The 17,556-nt window shown below is 45.9% G+C and overlaps 2 long non-coding RNA genes across 2 annotated transcripts in view; one reads left to right on the top strand and one right to left on the bottom strand.

Annotated features, from left to right (window-relative positions):
- Positions 1-17,556, top strand: part of LOC124295276 — a 214,209-nt gene that overhangs the window by 129,658 nt on the left and 66,995 nt on the right. Inside the window, exon 5 of the long non-coding RNA XR_006905174.1 lies at positions 13,197-13,282. This is a non-coding gene — a long non-coding RNA (uncharacterized LOC124295276). The remainder of the gene's footprint in view (positions 1-13,196; positions 13,283-17,556) is intronic.
- Positions 1-17,556, bottom strand: part of LOC107220764 — a 66,089-nt gene that overhangs the window by 10,555 nt on the left and 37,978 nt on the right. The window lies entirely within an intron of this gene.

Below are 17,556 nucleotides of genomic sequence, written 5' to 3'. Positions count from 1 at the left end.
TGCCGCATGCCGATACTCCGGGATACACTCGGATATACGCGCGTGATTTTAACAAAACAACGGACGTCCGGAACCAACTATAAACGAGCTCGTTGTCAGCCGACGCCGATGCCGATGCCTGTGGAGCACAGTCGCACAGGTATCGCTAGTCCCCCTTCTCGATCGTTCTCTCATGCGTCGCCTCTTCGACACGGTGAGAAGTACAACTTTTACATTACGTTCGTTCGATTCCGGATGCGGAAATACCTGTTCGAATTCTATTTCGGCAGTGGGAAGACGGGGATTATCGTTTTGTCACTTTCTCAGGATAAGGCTATAAGATAGATACGTGGTAGGATGACGTCAAACTTACTTGAACAATTCTAAACGTACGTGAATTGGAAAGGATTTTATTCAACTTTGTTAACACCTGAAAATTCTAACACAGACTAAATAAAATCTGTACGTATATACCCTAGGATCGTTCATTTTTTAAATTTTAGTTTTCTTTTTTTTTTCTTCAGGTACCACTCGAAAACTTTGTGACTGATACTGAAAAAAAATTGTCGTGAAACCTGGAAGAAGTAGAAAAATATTTTGAGATCGCTACCAATTATTGTATTATTTTTTAAATTATTCTTATGTGTAAACCTTACGGGCTTATAGTATCGTGGTCCGATTAATTATTGTTAATAAAAATCAGTACTGAATCAGTACAGTAGTTTTATCTTTCGGATAAAAGACGAGAACAGCCAACTGCGGCATTTGTTAGGACCCGTTTGCTGTTGATTGGTAAACGATTAATTGGACTGCGATACAAAAAAATAAACTAATATATATATACGAGTATACAAGCCTGTAAGGTGTACACATAAAAATGGATGAAAAATATTACAATAATCGGTGTCGGCCTGTAAATATTTTCCTACCTCCTACAGGCTTAACAACGATTTTTTTTCAGTGCTTGTCACAAAGTTTTTGATCGGCACCTAGAAAAAAAAGGTAAGAAATGAATCACCCTAATACTGAATAACGTCCCAAATTGAATGACCGACTCTAATTTTTCAAATTTATCTCGTATTTCATCAGCGAAGATTTCAGCGTGCTACAACGTAGTTCAAGACTTGTGAAATTTCATGTTTCACTTCGTAAGGTATCGGGAAAATATTACGTCTCGAAAGGTTTCAATACGAGATGCTATGATTACATCGAACTTCGCAAGGCTTCGGGGATTCTTAACGATTCGAAAGGACTTAAAAAGGAACCTTCATTTGATCTCGATAGAGCGTAAAATTTTCGCACAGAATTAAAAAAAAAACTCATCCCACATTATTTTTCGATTACGAAAATTTGCGAGATCGCAAGATGCATTTTTGATTCGTGGAACATTTGATGAGTAATAAAATAGCGAAACTTGAACGCATCGCGTGTCAGAAAACGGGGTATTTCTTCTCCCTCTGTGTACTTTTGTCAGGGCACAGTAGAGAGCCGACGAGGAAAGGAAGAGGGTTCAGAGTCAGCTCGGTACTGTTTACCGGGGATCCGGGGTAGTTTTCACGCCATCGTTACCTATTGTCCAAATCGCGCCATCCAAGACACGAAAGGCGAGTGGAAGAAGAATAGACACCCGCGCAGTGTCTCATCTCTTCTCCGGAGCTAAGTAACAGAGTCGTGAAAATGCCTAGCTTTCACGCTCGCGTCTCTTGTCGCGTATTTGAATAAGTAGCACTCCGGTGTGTCGAGCAATAGTCCAGGTCTTGACGGCATCGCGGCGTGAAGAAGAGTTCTTTTCATACTACCCCGGGGCGAAGCCCGTTGATCATCGCGCGGAACCTCGTCCAACGATTCGTAATTCGTGCTCGCCGGTGCCCTTTAATCCATCGCCACTCGACTTTTAGTGCGATCAATTTTTCGGCTCTCTTTCCGAGGAGGGAATAAAGAGAGAGAGAGAGAGAGAGAGAGAGAGAGAGAGATAGAGAGAGGAGAAAAAGGGAGCGCGACTTGGCGCCTTGTTAAATCCACCTCGCGGATTTGGAGAAGAAGTAATCGATGCCTACCGCGGCCTTGGGAGCCGAGGGGTCTTCGCGAAAACCACTTTGGCTCACCGAGCCTCGACGTTTTCTGGTCTTTCTGGTCTCCTCGGCGTCTACCTCCTTCTTCAGCACGGGAGACGTCGTCTCGATTTACATACTCTAACAACGCGAGGCGAGTCTGACTCTCCTCCCCTCTCCTCTCCTCTCCTCTCCAACGGCGTGCTCCCTCCTCTATGTACGCATCTTGTGCCAAAGTGGTGTAAGAATAAGGTTATGCCGTGTTTCCACCCGCCTGCCAGGCCAAGGGAGAACGGCTCAGGTCGGCGACGGGACGGGCGAAAGGGGTAAACCACGGGGACGGACCCGGCTTCTCCGACGCCAAGGAGAGCGTCCTTCCCTCTTTCTCGCTCTACCGCCCCTCCGGATGACGTTCTCCCGTAACCACTCTCGCATCCAACGACTACCCACTTCAGTCAACCCGCCCCGAGAACGCGCAAGGAATCATTGAGTGTCACCGGTGTATCCACCTTACGGACGGTTCTCAACCCTTCCGAATTTTTTTTCTTACTCTCCGCTTTTTTCGTTCACTCGTTTCACTCAGATTCTCTTCTCGTACGTATCTTACACTCTGGTAGAAAACTTTTTCGACATGTCGTTCTCGCTAGCGGAGAACCAAAGGAGCAGAGAAGAAGGAAGCGGGAATCCTGAAGACCTCTTCTCTTCACCCACCGCCCACCTTTTTTTTTTTTTTTCTTCCTTTCTCCTTCTCTAATCTTCATCTCCTTACTCTTTCGTTTCCAACCCTTTTCACACGTTCGGCCAAACCTCTCAGATTTCTCTTCTCTTTACTGAAAGGGACGCAAATCGATTTTCACTTCGAGGTTCACGCTTTCTTCTCAATGGAGTTTTTTTCGCTCTACCTACATCTCGTTAAGGAGAACACCTCGACGCGGTGGTAACACTCGCCGTTCCCTAACCTGAAAAATGGATCATTTTAAAGGAAATCACGAAGACACTTTCCTCTTCGTCATCTTCTTCCGATTATATCTCCGTTCACCGTCTTCAACAGGCGTCGCAATTATCTGTAAAAATACCGAATCCCTTAGCTTCTCCTCTCGTTCTGATATATCTTCAACGCTCGTCTCCTCGTGACCATCATCATCGTCGTCGTCGTGGTCGTCGTTATCGTTTGACTAAATCGAAGATCCGAAGGTGGCGGTGAATCGCGAAGCGCGCTCCGGGCAGTATTGAACGGATCGTGCGAGGGTGGATGTTTTTCGGAGCAGACGTAGGTACCCTGCGCAAAAATCTCTTCCTTTCCTCCGGTAACCCCTGGTCGGATTGCTTGAGCGACTCGAGTGGGGGCGAGGGTGCGTGTGCATTGTACGGGACCCATCTTATATGCACCACCATAAGCGGAGACGAGAAACACCCCATATCCCGGTCCTGCACCTTAGCAGCGGAGGACCGAGAACTCTTTGTTCTTCGGGGGGCATTTCGCCCCTCCTGAGCCTGCGTCTGCACGCAGGCAGGCACACCGAGAGAGCTGAAATAGAGCGTTGCGACTTTCGCCCCCTATCTTACGTAGCCCGTCAAAGACGCTGCGCTGCGCGTTCGTCATCGTCAAGGGGTTGTAAAATGAAACCGAGCTTGCTCGCGAATTTTTCACCAGCGAAGAAAAACTAGAGAAAGAAGATGAGGAAGAGACGAGCGGCTGGCGATTTTCATCCTCGTTTCCATCCGGTATCTCTTCTCCGAGAGACAAGGATGAGCTGATCTTTGTTCGAGATCCCCGGGGTGGAAAATAGATGAGAAAAATCGTCGGCATAGACCGACGACGACGTCGCAACTGGTCGAAGTAGAAAACGGGAAAATCAGCTGAGACAGAGACGGAACGTCCCGTTTCGCTAGACGCGCTCTTCCAAAGGCAAGACGGGAGGAGGAGGAGGAGGAGGAGGAGAGCCTGCGGATTCCTGGAGTTGCAGTCTCGGATGAGGCTGCGGGGTGCAGGGCGTACAGTCGAGGAGACCAGGAAGCGGGGCGAGGGGATTGTTAATACGTCTCCAGTGCCGTCCTGGAGATTACGGTCGTCTCGTCGCGTGTCCCGCGGGGTCGCGGCAATATCTTGCATGCGACGGTGACTGCAGCAGCAGCAGCAGCAGCAGCCGAAAGAGTCGGGAGAAGGAGGAGAGGAGTAGAAGAGGATAAAAGAGGAGGGGAGAAGAGAGCAGAAAAAAAAAAGAAAAGAAAATTGTCGGAATGAAAACTGCATCCCACGTAGAAGAAACCACCGCGTTGGTTGGTTTCGTTCGCGATTCGAACCTACCGCGACCGGCGAACCCCTTCGGGTCTTAAGAAATCAATTAAACAGAGAGAAAGAATCGACCCTGAGCGACGGGGAGGGATAGAGAGGGTGGGAGGGAGGGAGGGACGACGACGCTGCGTATGAAGTGGATGAAGTGGATGAAGTGGCGAGAGGGCGGGAGGCGGAAGACGCAAAGACGGAAGCCGCAGTAATCAGGGATCCCTCCGCGTCTCCCTGACTCCCTCCCTCCCTCTCTTCGGGCAGCCTCCCTTTCTTTCGCGGGGGAGCAAACGAGAGAGAGAGAGAGAGAGAGAGAGAGAGGGAGAGGCTCTACACCGGATCACGAAGAATATACACGAAACGTGGACGCGGTGAAATCAAGGTCGAGGGTGCGGGAGGAACGCGCAACGTTCCGCCCCATTTTCCACCCCCGAAGATCTTGCCGAAGACCGGTGAGATCCGTTCCTTGTTCGGATCCTGGATCTCTTCGGCGTTTCGGAGAACGCGCGAAAAGGGGATTAAGGGGAACCAGTCGAACACGCCGGGGCGAAAGTAAGGGGTTGCTGCCTGCTGGCCCCGAACCTCAAGCAACCCCCGTGGTGTGAGGAGCATTGGAATCAATATCATTGCAACGTGCGGTGGCCCTCCTCATCGCGGTAGGTGGCACTCCTGGGGTTCCTTCGACTGCGTCGTCTCTCCGCTCTTTCTCGTTCTCCGTCTCTTTCTCCCAACATTGACTTCGCCACCCTCACATCTCTTTCTTTCTCTCTCTCTCTCTCTCTCTCTCTCTCCATCTCCTTGTTCGTCGAGGCTCGAGGCCGGAGGGATGGAATGGAATGGAATGGGCGAGGGAGTCCCGATCACCGAATCAGAACCCGTTACCACTTTATTAAGATATTTAAACCCACCGCGTCAGGCTTTCTCCACACGGATGAATGTTACCGCGGAATCGTCGGGGTGGGTAAATTATCGTTACGACGTTATATAACTCTCGGCTCGTTAAGAACCGCGGTGTTACACGCGTCAAAGCCCAGAGGATATTTTTATGAAGAATTTTCCTTCCCTCAAGCCCGCCTTTCTTCCTTCATCCCTTCTCTATCCGTGCTTTCTTTACTCCGCATCTCCGATGGATACGCGTGCTGTACGGATCATCATCTTCATTCCGTAGACGCGTTGAAGATCCCAATTTTTCTTCCACTTGACTATTGCCTTATCAAGATTAACGTGCCAACGTACAATTTATAGTTATAATTAACTGTTGTCTTCTTTCTTTCTTCATCATAGCTGATAGATTTGGTTCTAGTTCTACAAAATGACAATCAGTTTCCGTTTTCTTGTTTTTTTTTTATTTTCACTCGCATTTGTCGCCACGTAGTGTCACTGGTTCTAGATTTTCTTCTTACTTGTGCGATAGTTTGATGCTGGTGCGAAAATGAGGTTACGTTGAGACCTGACGCGGAATCGATCTAAAGTTGCCATTATCAAAAAATTGATCAATGGTGACTATAAACTAATTGATAATCAGTCGCTTGTACCAAATTTCCTTGTAATTAATTCCAACCCGGTGTATATCGATTCATTTTCTTGAATACAAAGTGTAGAGCAAACTGGTTATAGATATTCCCTGATGGTTCACTTTGAGTACCTTATACTGTCCAGCCCCTAGATCAACGCTCGTGACCGAAGGATAAGAGGATCGAGAATTGAGAATAATCGAGGCAACGGAACGGGAAAATAAGAGGAACGGTGGTAATTACGGTAACAAAGATGTTCGAAAGAGGGGGTGAGACGACGAAGGTGCGGAGGGCGAGGGAGCGAGGGGGGGGGGGGGGGGAGGGGGGACAGTGGATGGGATAATAAAATTCAAATAAAGAAACAAACAAGCGCTGTCGGACGTCCCGCTGATCCCTCGTCCTCGGCGTCGCCGCAACCCTTATCCACCCTCCCCCTCCCCGCCCCCCCGCCCCCCACACCGAATCATCCCCCTGATTCTCGCAGCCCTCCCTCGTTCGAACGGCGTTCTCTGAGAGAGTAAGAAGCGGGTACAGACCTTGGAAAAAGCTCCGCTTATTCGACGCACGGCGGGAAATTCGAATCGGATTGAATAGAGGGATGGAAATAAGAGCGCGTTCCGGGGTTGATTTCGAGGCGCTTACTACGTAGTCACGTGTGAGGTCAGGTTGGGCTTGAAGGCTTATCAAAGCGTTGCATGTGTTCCGTTCGGTTAACACGCACGTCGTGTTTTACCCGGTTTCGTATCTTCCCGAGAAGGCTCGGAGCGCTAGCGGCCTCAGACCAATTTAAACTTTGTCCCTACCCCCACTTCCGACGGGGTCAGAGGCGCATTAAGATTTTTTTCAAGTGTTTAACACACGGTTTCGGGAGGGGGGGGGGGCTTCTCGAAAAATCGATCGGCTGCCCCCCTCCCCCCGTCCTACCTCTACAAGCCCGGCGAACACATCACACCTACAATGTAGGTACGTACTGCGAATTTCGGCTTGTAGGTTTCTGTCTGTATTGGCGCACAGCCGATAAATGCAAATCTAACAAAACCAATTAGGCACGCGTTTCGACTTGTACTTACCGCCCGCGTCCACTCTTTCTCTCTCTCTCTCTCTCTCTCTCTCTCTCTCTCTCTCTCTCGGTCTCGATACTCTACCCTGCTCTCAAATTCGCTTCACCCTACTCTCTGCGGCTGCCTGGCCCCCTTTCAACCCCCCTATTGACGACCAGGCTCGAGGTTACGAGGACGCGAAAAATCTCCCTTCTTCATCCTCCGGTGAAGAAAAAAATATGCCGGATGAAAAATTTGCACGAATATATAAGGGTATTCGGTAAATTCACCCCTAGTCAATAAGGACAAATCTCATCAACTTCGATCGGTTTTAAAACGAAATAAACGATCATTTGTAAATCACTCTTAATTATTTCCATACCGGGATGAAACATGTGAGAAAATGATCGACACAAAATAGCAAACCAAAATCAAGAACGACGTGCGATGAAGAATCAATGAGGGTAGTTTGAAGGGGATAAAAAATGACATAGTTTTTCATTTCCGATTACCGTTCCTGCTTCGCGTTTTTCCCATCTCGCGAATTCCCTTCGCGAAAACAAGCACTGAAAATACAGGAGGGAAGGGATCGAAACGAGCCGGTTTCAACCTAACCTAACCCAACTTGGCGAGCCCCAATCGCGGGAGTCGGAGCGACGAAGGTATAGGAAGGGTGCATTCTATGCGGGAGAATCATCGAAAAGCCTTCTTCCTCATCCTCGGCCTCCGCCTCCTCTTCCTCTTCCTCTTCCTCTTCCTCTTCCTCCGGGCGCGGCTTTCGTTTCAACAGCATTTCAGGGGGAGAGACGGACAGAGTTGGGCTGGCCAGTCCGTGCATCGGTCATTGAAAGGCGCGCCGGCATTGCTGCAGCGGCGGCAGTAAAAAGGGGGCAAAATCATTGAATGCCGATGACTCCCTCTCGGTGCTCGGATAATCGGAGAGAGGGTCATCGAATGACCGGTCGACCCCGGGCTTTCATGATTCCATCTATTTTGCGCGCTTTCTTTCTTTTTTTTTTTTTTCTCTCCGTTTTTGCTTCCTGCATTGGAAATTAGCCAGCTGGCTAACAACCGAACGTGGCCGCGGCTCGCCTCGAGTGGACGCGTTGAAAAAGAAATGAAAATAAAAAGAAAATTTTTAAATTCCTCAGTCATCGTCGCTTTCTAGGTACAGCATCAAGATGGGAACTACGGGCAAAGGGGACTCTATTCAACGATCTCTGTACTTTTGGTCATGGGTATATAACGTCACGTGGTAACGGTGCATCGTAGGGTGGCACTGAAGTTTATATATATCCTATCTATGGTGTCTATATCTGTATAGTGCATACCGTTTCCGTGATGGAGTGATAGACGTATATGCAGCTTGTTTGACCAAGAAAAATGCAAGATTCTCCCCAGTCACGAAATGCTAAATTGCAGTTGGAACTTCGACCCGGGCCGAGCCGGTTCAACCACTAAATACCCGGCAGGCAGACCCTGTCTTCGAACGTCTGCGCAACACCCTCGATTCTTAACACATTTTCACCTGCGGTAAAAGTAGAAGGATAAGAAAAAGTACCCCTTAAGGTGAGTGTACCGGTTATTGGACCCTGTCAAAGTTGTCAACCTTTTTCTTTTATTGTTTCTTTTTGATCCTCAGTTATAAAATTACCAAAATACTTAAATTTTTAGTCTCTAACCTTTTAGCAATTGGTTTTAGTTATCGAGAAATTCACAAAAAGGGTCAATAATCGGTACACTTATCTTAATAATACCTATTTCAGATTCAAAGATCAAAATTTGAGATTCTCCAGATTAAAATTTTTTATCCATTCACGGGATTGTTTATGAGATACAAGCAAACGTGTCTTCGTTCATTTTACACGTGTTCTTGCGGAGGAATGAAAGAAAATTGAAGTTATCAATTAAATTTCGATTAACTGCGTAACGCCGTTTCAACTTCCTTAAGAACATGTTCGGTTCATCGGTGTTTCTCCTTATTCTAAGTCTCCTCGTCGTCTCGCTAACCATGTAAAAAGTAATCAACAGTTTCTGAGTCGTATAAGCGGGCATAAGCGTAGGTAGGGAGAGACACGAAGCGCCGTTTCCCGTTAATGACGCGAGTTCGCGTATATTTTTTCCACTTTTTCCGGGACGCGCCCCGCGGTCCTTAGCTCCTGGTGACTCGCGCCTGCAACAAAACGTCGAGCGGTCCCGAGGCGTCGCTTCGTCGTCGTCGTCATCCTACCGGTTTATCCTAAACGGATGCGCGTGTACGATATAGAATTTCTTCCGTCATTAAGAAAGCGGCACATGCCGGTCGGGGCCGCGAGACACACGCACACCCCTGCATCTGTTATCTGTTCTAAACAAATCTCGGGGAAGTTTTGACCCCCGGTTTAACCGGAGCCCGATTCACGCCCAGGACCAAACATCCCCCGGCGTATCTCGCGCCAACCTCCAACCCCCCTCCTCGTGTCTATTCAAGGAAAATGGTTAAACTACGGGTCGTCGAGTCGTAGTTGAGCCGCATTCCTCGCCGCCATCCACACGGGCACCTGTGCGCTTCGTACTTCACTTTACTCGTCGCCTTATACTCACTTACCTATCCCTCATCTTTCTCTTTCTCTTTCATCGCGAAGCGCGACGGTTTGCTCGCTGCAAACTTTGAAAATTATCTATGGAAAGGTGACGACCTCGCGACTTTAACGACGTTTCAAGAATCGGGTTACACCCCCGATACGACGTTGTGAAGGAGGGGGGGGATTCAGCTTTGACGGTTTAAAATAATACCTATTTTTAGGAGTTGGTTTTCTTTTTTTTTTCTACAGAAAATCAAAACACTTGGAACGATTTTAATTCGAGGACTTTATTATTTGTAGTTAGGACGACATTGTAGAATTTTTTTTTTTACTTGTAATTAATAACAAAATGGTGACATGGCGCACATATTCGGTCAATAATTATTCGTCCGTGTTGAAATTTTGATACAGTCTGAAAGAGTTGTTTATCGATTCGAGCTAGTGACTAGATTTTTTGAATATCAAGCCCAACATTTTTTTATAAAAATTATGTCAACCATTTCTTGGTCGAAAAATGAAATATTTCAGTCATAGACGTATAAATTTGAAAATAAATTTTTTTTATTCAACACTTGAACTACAAACTCGAATTCGAAAAGTTTTGTTAACTCGAAAAAATTTTTATATCAGTTACAAGTTGGACGGTGATATCAGGAGTCGTTAGCTACTTATTAAATTCAACGAAACAATGCTAAACTTTTTTTGAAACTATAAATTACAAACCTCTGAAATTCGTTAAAAAAAAAACCCCTGAAAATAGGCACGATTTGAAACCTTCCAAGCTTCACCTCCCCCCCCCCCCTCACGATTTCGTTCTCCAGTTTTGAACCCCTTCCATCCCGCTCATCGTGACGTCGTTCCATTACCTCGACGACGGTCAGTTTCTACCCCGCGTTGACCCGCCGCCGCCTTCGTTACAAGTTTGAACCAAGTTCCAAGAGGCCCTTCCAAGTTTCCAAACACAGCCCATTCACCTGGTATTATATACCTGTCGCGTAGGACTTTGTCGCTAGTCTCCAGTGCAGACGATTTTCAAAGATTGCACGAACAAATTGGAGATTACAACAGACGTTGAAGACGTTGACTTTCGAACCTTTAGAACGGGTGTTTTAATTTCCATTAGTAAACACGTGGATAAAACCGTCCATCGCAAAACGTTTCGACGAGTTGGAAAAGTTACGCGGGACTTTCGATCTATTTCGGAAGATCGCATTGTCTCCGCATCGCGGCAGACTTTCAAGGGGTCGTTAACCCTCGAACAGCGCCGACAATTCAGCGTCTGCTTTTTCACTGCCGGAAGCGTATCAGCACAGAGTTGCAGCATCCCTCTCCCTCTCCCTCACGCGGGAGCAGATACCGGCTGATCACCGTTGCTCCGGTGCAACGGTTATTCAAAAACTGCATCCTTGCAGGAAGATTTCCGTCATGGGTTTGTCAATTCCGTCCGTCGTGATAAAGTCGTGAACTTCGAGAACTGGAAGCGGAATCGCGATGATAAAAATCGCACGACGATCTTTCCGGCGGGGCTTCGCTCGACGGTGAAAAAAAAAAAAGTTGAACCGACCGGGGTGGATTGACGGGATGATTAGTGGTCCGAATGACTGCAGTGGGTGCACATCAAGTCTCGGAATGATTAAAACCGGGATCCGGGTAGCGTCCCGGGAGTTTGGCGTGCGTTCGATCCGTCCACCCCAGGACCACGGGGGTAGTTTTTTGAGCGTCATCGATTGGCGGGCTGGACGCTGATGATATATACATACATGCACGCACACAAACCCGCGCATATATATAACGCGGGGTCATGAAGCGTCGTCTAGCTGCTGCTGCTGCTGCCGCGCGTGTTGCACCTCGGGCAATTTTTTGTCTGGCCAGTCAGTGGTCGGTGAGTCCCAGGGATCAGTGAGCGGGAGGCGGAAGGGGATGTCGGGGGGGGGGGGGGGGGGGGAGGAAGGGGGCGCAGGCATCGATCAGACTCGGCCGGACCGCGCAATGATTTTTACCCCCTTCCTTCCCGCCTTCCTTCCTTCTTCCCGCCGCGTCGCTCGACTACCCCGAGCCCGTATCGTGCATCATGGACACACGCACGAAGCGATTCGCAACACACACTCTCTTACCCTGCCACTGCACTCCCACCCTCCCTCTCCCTCTCTCTCTCTCTCTCTCTCTCTCTCTCTCTCTCTCTCTCTCACTTCCTCCGCCCGAGAGAGAGTCGGGTCCAGCCGGCAGCCGTTGGTCCTCTCGGACATCTCTTTCCTCGATCGAGAACTGCACAAGCTGGCCACGCCCACTTCCACCCCCGCCCTACAATCCACCACCCCTCGCGACCCCGCGGATTCGCAGACGCGAAAACCGGACCGAGCGACGAACCTGCAACGACCATTCGGACGCTGGCTGCCTCTACCTACTGATCCGTTTTTTTTTTTTTTCTTTTTTTTTGCCTTCAACTTTTTTCTAGGTTTTTTTTTTTTTTTTTCTCTCCATTTCGTTTTCCTTGTTTTCCGAAGAGGGGGAAGAGCTTCCGCGTTTTTTTTTTTCTTCTTTTCGCCTTTTATCATCGTCCAACCTTTCGTTTCGTCTCGTTTCGTCTCGTCTTGACTCGTCTCGTTTCACGTGAATCCTGGTACACTCGGCGAGTATCCTGATTTGCGGAATTCCTCCGATATCTCTCTGCTCTATATTATATGGCAAGTTTCTACGCGTGGCAAGATCTACGGGTTGTGGGTATCGCGAGGTGAAGCGGTTAAACGAGCAGACGAAACGACAAACCCAAGACGGATGCGATTGTATCGTTTGCCAAATTTTTGAAGTAAAAAAAAAAAAAAAAAAAAACCAAAGAACAACTTGCTTAAACGATAAATCAACATCGTCGTACTTGAAACAATTCGAACATTCAGTCCATACCCCTTTTTCTGCAAGGATATCTCAGAATCAAAAAGAAAACAATATATTCTGTTAAACAACTTCCAGTAAAATTAAAAATAAATAGATTGCAGATTTTGTTCATAATTGGTTATTCTCAAGAACGAGTTGACGGATATTTCAAAGTTTTTTTGTACATCTTTTTATTTGGAAAAAGGATGTCGAGAACGGGTCACTGACGTCATGTTCCCTCCAGCTTTTCGCGTTTTTTTTTTTTTTTATATATCTTTATTTAATTTTTTGTTTGTTGCTTATTTTTCATCTTGTATTCTTTTGAAAAGGGACGACGCCGACTTACTTTGATCGCGTTTTTCGGCCACGCGTATCCACTGCTGGAACGTCGAGGCGTTGAGAAACGAGGACGGTATACTCGTACATACACATGTATCCGCGTTCCCTTCTCCTTCAAGGAACGAAATAATAAAATCAACCCCGTATCTTTTTCCCCGTCTTTGTCGCTTTGCTTTTGACGATTTATTTCTCGCTGTCTTGAAACAATTATTATATATACGATATCGTTTCTGGGATCAATGTCATTTTGTAAAGAATAAAAAAAAAAAAAAAATTGAAAGAAATCAAATAAACGGAGTGTTCGTCAATACGTGTATTTACAACAATAGTAAACTACGTTCCCTCCGTCGTTTACTATTGTATAAATATACATATTGACCAACACTCAACGAACTTTTCATTTATTACTCTCATCAACCTGGTCGCGAATCTAGACTAAAAGAAAAAAATTAAATACGCACAAATGGATGGGAAATTGTTTTGCAGTAATTTATTGCAAACTACAAATCACACAGCAGTTTAATGTCCGATTTTCTCTCTTTTGTTATCAGGTTCGTTCGGCTCACAAGGCGTTATTCATCTTCTTCGATCATTGTCGACTTATCGCTGCATACACAGCCAGGATATCAACAAAACGGTGAGTGAACCATGCGCTAATAATTCAATAAACAAAGAACCGAGTGAACGAGCCGTGTTAATTTTTTTTTTATTAATAATCAACAAACGCTTGTTAGATTTCTCCTTTTCCTCAATTTTTTCACAGCGATCAGTGTCACACAACCGCCGTCTAACAATAAGGTTATATAACACCGAGTCCATTTTTCTTTTTTGTTCACCCCATTCACCGCCTAGCCACGGTTAATTTTCTGGCGTCTTTCCCCCGGCAGACGAGCCAGCTCGCGTTATATACGACGAGGGGATTAATTACGGTTAAATTTGGCAAAGTCATCACTGGTCGATTTGAGACGCGACGGCCACGCAGGGCAGCTGGGCTTTTACAATCGCGACGTCTTCGACCGGTTTTCGCCTCTTTACGATCCACTCGATAGTCCGTGACTGACGATTATTCCAAGCACGCGTGCCGCCTGGCTCTCGTTCTTCCTCTTCCGGGTCGGGGTGAAAAGACGAAGAAAAGTTTCATTTTTGACAGGGTGGAAAATTCAACCTGCACTCCGACTCGGCTCCTCTCACAGCGGGAGATAATAGCAGTTAGCTGTTAATTCCAAAAAAAGGTATACAAGTCCTGTTAGAATTTTTGTAATTTCAACGATTTCCAACTGCCGTGCTGCAGCGCCTTTTCGTGCAATAAAAACTTCGAGCAAATCGTATTTCCTGTTAGATTACGCACGGTAATTCATCAGCACCGTCTTCCGCGAGCTCGAATGAAACAATGCACTGTGAAAAAAACCCAGGAGAAAGAGAAACGAATCAACATTCCGCATTCCAACCTTATCGTACTCCACGAAAATGACTAGGTACCTAATCTATTTCTTATTGCAACTCGATCTCGATGAAGGAAAAAAGTGAGGAGGAAGTCTCGATATCGTTCTCTCGCTGTTCTTGTTTTATCAGCAGATGCCAGCACCGGATTTATCTCATAATATAACATTTCAACGATTCGAGATCGTGAAGGAACAGTTTACTTCCATTTGCATTTCTAGCAAAGTCCCGCATCACTGGTCTCATTTTACTAATTCCCGTTTCTCCTACGGTTTATCAGAAAAAAGGCTTTCATGGTATTCGTAAAAGGTGACGGCACCTGTTTTGTCTTTTCCAAATTATCGTACTCAACGATGCGAAATTGACGATTATCTTTAACAAAAAAAAAAAAATTAATCATTTGACGTTTCTATCAAACTTTTCAAAGTGTCCGAGATCCTTGAAGTAGCTTTCGAGCTTTTAATCTTGCGATTCGAATCATTGATATCTTCCCGAACAATTTAAATTCCTTATTTTTCTCTGAAGAAAAAGCTTGAACAAAGTCCAGTCACGGCTTTTGAAAAGGAACCTGATTAAAACGTTTTCGAAATCGTACTGTTCGGAGATCGCGAAAGGCTCGGGGTCCAGGACCCGTTGCAGATGGGTGGCGGTCAGATTTATCTCCCCGCACGTACACGTGCAGGCGTGATTGAGATTCGAGTCGGCCGTGTGCATGTTTGGCGTTCTGCGTCCACGCATCGGGATAACGTGCAGTGCGCCACGCGAGCGGCGGCGGGGGAATTCCCGAGCGAGAGAGAGAGAGAGAGAGAGAGAGAGAGAGAGAGAGAGAGAAAGGCGGGAGGGAGAAAGGGAGGGAAATCGAGTCAAAAAAGGAATTAAAAAAGAGGAGCGGTAGATGAACCGTGGAGAGGGAGAGAGAGGGAGACGAGATGCAGAGGCCACCGACTAGCACCAGCCATCCTCTTTCTCTCTCTCTCTCTCTCGCTCTCGAGAAGAGGAGAGGAGAGGAGAGACCGAACGGCCGGGCTGCCGGCGCAGCATCAGTGCGAATGTGTGGAGAGAAGGACGGAGCGGGCTGACCAAAAAATGAAAAAAACAAGGACAGACGGACGTTTCAATTCATTGATCGCCCGGCAGCTTGGACCGTCCGCTAGGATGAAAAACGAAGGACTTGACCTGCTGGAAAAATGACGCTCGGTCGGAGCGAAATTCGTAATTATTAATAATAAAATACCAACCGCGAGTGCGGATAACTTAATGTTGAAGTGCAGGAACGTGAAAATTCGGATCTATTGTTAGTTTTTTTTTTTTTTTTTACACCGCATTTGGCACTAAAAACTTCGAACCAATTTATAGAACGATTTTTGGATTTCAATCCACGGTTGAAAATGAATTTGAAATTCGGTTCTTGTCACATTTTTATTCTAACTAAGTAAGGTGAGTGAACCAGTTATTGACCCTGTCCAAATTATTGACCGTTTTTCGTTGTATCTCTTTGAACCTTGGTTCTAAAATTCCCGAAAAATTTATTTGTCGTCGCTAACCTTCCAGCTATTGGTTTTAGTCATCGAAAAATTCACAATTTGTGCCGTAAATTTATAATTTTGAAAGAAACTGAACGCAAATAAGAGAAAGAAAGAGAAAATAGAAAAATCAGGATAAAAAAAAAAAAGATTGAAGGCAGGTGTGTAAATTTTTCATATCACACACAACGTATCGCATATCTATACGTGTACGTGTGTGTCTGGTTTCATGGCGTTTTAACCCCATGAAGTATCGTCATCGGCATTGAAGTAACCCTGGATTGCGGTTCTCGGAAAGATCTTGAGAGTTTGAATTTTCCCGATTTCTTTGCATCCCCGGGTGTGTGAAAGAAGAAATTGAAAATTTTGCTCCACTCGAATGGACCTGGTTGCCTTTCTCCCCCTTTTTCTATTCTCTCTTTGCTAGCTCGGCCTTCGTCTCTCTCTTCCCGCATCTCTTAGTTTCCGTATTCGGGTTATATTACCGGCTGCATAAGAAGGTGCGGCTCGCGCGTGAATCGAAACATCTGTATTTTCGAAAAACCCTTTTTCATCGGTATAACACGAGGGACAGATGCGCCAATCCGAAATTGCAAGGGTTTCACCGATCTCTATGGACGCGCCTCGTCTTTCAATATTCAAAATAACCCCCTTCCCCTTCACGGATAAACTTTGCTATTCAATCCAAATTCTCCAGGTACGCCTTGGCGCCGTGTGTCTCCAAGTTTCGGAGACACGCTGCATCTGTTCGTAGGTACAAAATTTTAATCGACGATAGTAACGAAATTCCCGATAATCGTTGCAATAATTAGTCCCGTCGCGTCCATTCTTCAACAATATTTAGTCAAAAGAGATGAGAGAGAGAGAAGGAAAAAAAAACCAAACAAAAAATCACATTATCGGAGAGTGGATGAAATTTATTACCGCTAATTATCGCAAGCGATTGTGTCCCGTAATTTGACTAGCGATTCACAAGTTTTACACAGGCTAAGTGACGAAATTCTTACTTGAAAATTCAAGTGCTTACTGCATGCAAAAACGAGAATTCGTCGAAACGAGATTGAAGTAATTAAATTTTGAAAAGCAATCGTGAAAGCACTTCGTGAATTGCTTTGATTAAATTTAATAGTTTTTCACATAACAGATAACACACTTTATCGGTTGAAGGACGAGAGTATATAACGAAAATTGGAAAAATTGTTATCGAGTGCACAACCCTTTGAGATAAAATAACGAAAATACGATTTTATCTTAGTGAAATTAATTTTGAAATAACAATGTTTCAGTGTGAGTTAATATTTTGTCAAAGAAATAAATAAATTCGTTTAATTTTTCTACAAAACGAATCTCAATTTTTGTAATCGAATAATTTGAACGAAGCTATTGACACGATATCTTTTTTTTTTTTTAATCTCTGTAGGATAAAATTTACCTCACGAGATGAAATGAAATTTGAACTATATTTTCGAAATCGTTATTGTTCATTTTTGTGGAAATAATTTCGATTACATTTTTCGAATATGTCAGAGTTAATTCGCGCAGTTGGGTGCCCTCGATTGTTTCGAAATCGCGCGTGCCGCGCGCTTCTATTGGGGTTAAATTTGACCTGACTATCAGGGGTGGCTTCTGCAGGAGTCGAAACCGAAGCGAGAAAAGGCGTCCCTGAAAGTCTGCACGGCAGACTGCATGCTGCAGGCTGCAGTTCCGGTTGGATCCGGATCCCATTAAAATTCTCGTCATCTTCTTCTCCAGCACGAGCAAGGGTTGGTATGCAAAACGGCCTTGCCTTCCAGCAGGTTTGGCTTCGTTCAGGTACATCGCCATCGGCCTAGACGGCTTTTTCAGGCCAAGTCGGACGGCCGGCTTTCATTAGAACCTTTCTCTATCCCTTTTTTACAACCACCCTTTTTAGGGGTGGTTAGATTCTTTGGTTCATTTTAGGGGGCAC

This window comes from Neodiprion lecontei, chromosome 7 (assembly GCF_021901455.1).
Source record: "Neodiprion lecontei isolate iyNeoLeco1 chromosome 7, iyNeoLeco1.1, whole genome shotgun sequence".
NCBI lineage: Eukaryota > Metazoa > Arthropoda > Insecta > Hymenoptera > Diprionidae > Neodiprion > Neodiprion lecontei.
Note: the sequence above shows the minus strand (reverse complement) of the source record. Positions and strands in the feature narration are given on the sequence as shown.